Source organism: Pteropus alecto, unplaced genomic scaffold, assembly GCF_000325575.1.
Source record: "Pteropus alecto unplaced genomic scaffold, ASM32557v1 scaffold72, whole genome shotgun sequence".
Lineage (NCBI taxonomy): Eukaryota > Metazoa > Chordata > Mammalia > Chiroptera > Pteropodidae > Pteropus > Pteropus alecto.
The window spans coordinates 4,172,328-4,175,608 of record NW_006436811.1 but is presented as its reverse complement, the minus strand read 5'-3'; the positions used below and the strand labels follow the sequence as shown (position 1 = coordinate 4,175,608).

General features: G+C 31.9%; 1 pseudogene; it reads left to right on the top strand.

Annotated features, from left to right (window-relative positions):
- Positions 1 to 368: 368 nt before the first annotated feature.
- On the top strand, positions 369 to 487 carry LOC112481533 (annotated as a pseudogene).
- Positions 488 to 3,281: the final 2,794 nt, after the last annotated feature.

Here is a 3,281-nt window from a genome sequence, read left to right as displayed (position 1 = left end):
CTGTAGAATCCTTGATAAGTTCTCATTTACCAAACATTCCCATTTTACTAGGCTTTAAGAAAAATACTCCTTGTGAAGTCCACTTATATACTTTTCTTTCTAGTAAAAATGTCTTTCTCAAATCTTAGCGTTCCATTTTTTTCTGACTTTGTTGTTTAAATATTGAGACATTTATTTAAAGGCAAATTTCGTATGGTTTCTATACCTCACAACTTCTCAAAGCCTTGTATATGCTGAAGCATATCTGAAAATACCAAAGCGGTTTATCAATTTTAACCTTTCTCAAAGCACTCTGAATATAGTAGTTCAATGTATGTGTAGCGTGTATGCATCTCCTATGCTAAGGAATTCACTTTAAGACTACTTTAGAGTACAGCCATGCTACCTTGAACAAGCCTGATCCCATCTGATCTCAGAAGATAAACAGGGTCAGGCCTGGTTAGTACTTGGATGGGAGACCATCTAGGAAGACCAGGTGCTGTAGGTGTAAAAAATAAAAAAAAATAAAAAAATAAGGGATTATAAACTGACAAGATCCTGGCAATCTGTGAGCTCAACCAAGGGTTGCCTCACCTAAAAAAAAAAAAAAAAAAAAAAAAAAAAAAAAGAATTCTTCACTACTCCTAACAAATCTAGTATAGCTTCTTATTTAGGAAATTCAAGTTGTTATGTCTTCATACTATTTGTCTTTTAGAAAACGATTGTTTTGTTTAAAATTCTTATTTTTTTTGCTTCTGAGTACTTGTGCATTTCTTCATATAAATATGTTTTTCTAAATCAATTTTTTGCATACCTGATCCTTTCTTACATATAGTAATTTTGTAGAATTCTGTTTTCAGCACCTTTGAAAAATGCTCTACAGAATATTTTTTCAACCTTGTGACCACAGGTTTATTTTCCATATGCCTGGCTTCTGAGTCCACAGTTTTATTCTGACCTCCAATCTTTTGATTTTAATTAATTTAGTACAGTTTCCGTAATATATCCATCTGTGTAAGCAAATTGTAATGCTTCAAACTGTGTTTCTTCTACTCCTTCTTTAATCTTTCATTCTATTGTCTCTATAAGCATCAAAATACTTCCAGTCTGCCATACTAAACCTAGAAGAAATAGTTTTAGTTTTCCTTATCATTCACAGATAGAATTCAACTGGACTCCAAATTTTTCTGGGTTAAATTTTACTGTCTCTTCAATTTTATTTTTGGTTCAATTATATTGCTCTCCTGGTTCCCTTAATCATCTTTCTTATGAACTGCTTAGCAGGCTTTTAGCTAGAATTTCTATTTGGAGCTATCTCTGAATAAATCCTTCTAGCGATATCATGTTGTATGCATCACCCACCATTATGAGCTAAATTGTACACATTTTCTCTAAATTTCTACTTGTTGAAAATATATAATTTTAAAAGCACCACTTCCTATCATGAATTTTCTTTTATCTTTCCATTCAGAATTATCGCTCTCTTCTCTAGCCATTCAAAATACTTTGTATTTCTACTGATATGCTTATCATTGTACTAATTGTAAGACAATTAGTTGTTCATGTTTCCACTTGTTCTTTTAGACTGTAAGCAACATAGTGTTGTGTAAAATAGTACTTTGATTTTGGGATAACACACACTCTGTTTGACTTTGTGAATATAATAACTTCACAAATATGAGGCTTTTTTCATTTTTAAAGCAATAAAAAATGTTTTACTTAATTTAAATAACATAGCATACATGAGAACTAATAGCACAATGCTTGTAAATTCAACTATATTTAAACTCCAGGAACATCTCCAGTCTCCTCTTTTATACACTCCCCAGAATCTTTATAAATATCAGCCACATACTAGATACTTAATAAGTGCAGTTGAGCAAAAGAGTGCAGTTAAATTTCTTTTCTATTCTTTGTCCATGATAATGGAGACCAATATTTATTTCATATGTCTAACGTTGTCCTTTTTAGCACATTGTCCTATGAAGAATAGACACTAATTGTCTATTGTGTCATAAATAAGTTTTTCACAACAAAAGTAACAAATTCAGTTGACTTTTCCAAACATTCTATAATAACTTTTATTTTTAATCATTTTTAAAGAATTCAGTTGATAGCTCTAAGGCCAGGTAACAATCATTAGCATTTATTGACCTTTTGCAGTAGTATTTTTGCAGTAATTTAATCTTTTGGGGAACAAAGTTGATTAATCACAGCTTGACATATTTAAATTTGTCATAATTTTTTTGCCAAAAGTGCATTTAAGGCATCAAGTTATAGGGCATTCAGTGTAATAACTAATGCACATATTATAAATGAAATGTGCTCAGCAAAGTCCTCCAAAAATTTAAGGTTACCAATTTTGATAAAGTCTATCAGTCTGGGAATAGTCTCGCAAGAGCACATGCTCTTAATCTCACCTCCATCCAGAAAGTCCAGGAAAATTATGGTTAATAATTTGAAAGAAATAAAAAGGGTGAGTGTATAATAATAACGAGAATTTAAGAGACTCTATCAGTGAGTGACAGATCTTTAAAATATGGCTGATATTGAGGATTACCTCATTGAACAAACGTTCAACGTCATCTAACATGAAGAGGCTGGAACACTAAAACTACATTTTTCAGATCCCATTAGAGAATCTTACAATATTTCATCAATAAGTTATACTCTTAGTAAACTTAAATTCAGAACTGAGACAAATAGAGAGAAAGAGACAGTCCTGGAGATTACAGATTGTTCCAGAGGTGGTGAGGTTCTTGCAACTTTCCAAATCAGCAGAAAAGTCATGGATCCGGAACCATGACTTTTATTTGTAGCAGTAATCTCCTAATTTAGTGGGGTAATTCTTAATTCTACAGTTTCTGAATGAGACAGGAAGAAGCTTCTAAGGAAGCACATTGACTGTACTGAGAAGTTAGACGCTTGGGCTAGAGTAAGTTTTTTTAAGCACTTAAAAAATTCATTATGTCATTCAACACTATGAGATCAATCCCCCTTCCTTATTCTAGTTGAAGTGGATTTTGTTCTCATTTGTATTCTGACCAATAGAAAATTGTATCGGGGCTTTAACTCCTCTCAACAATATGGAAATTTGGGTTTCATAATCTAGATAAATAGGTTGGAAGAGATTCATGTGTGTGTTTGCTTTGTGTATAGGATATTGGCTATTCATATTATACAATGACAAAACAATCAAGTTATTATCTTTAGCAGTGAAAATAAAGTTTCTATTGAAGGCCGGGCTTTGGCAGATATGAAAGCTGCTATGATAAACACTTATAGTGAAAATGAAGCTTATC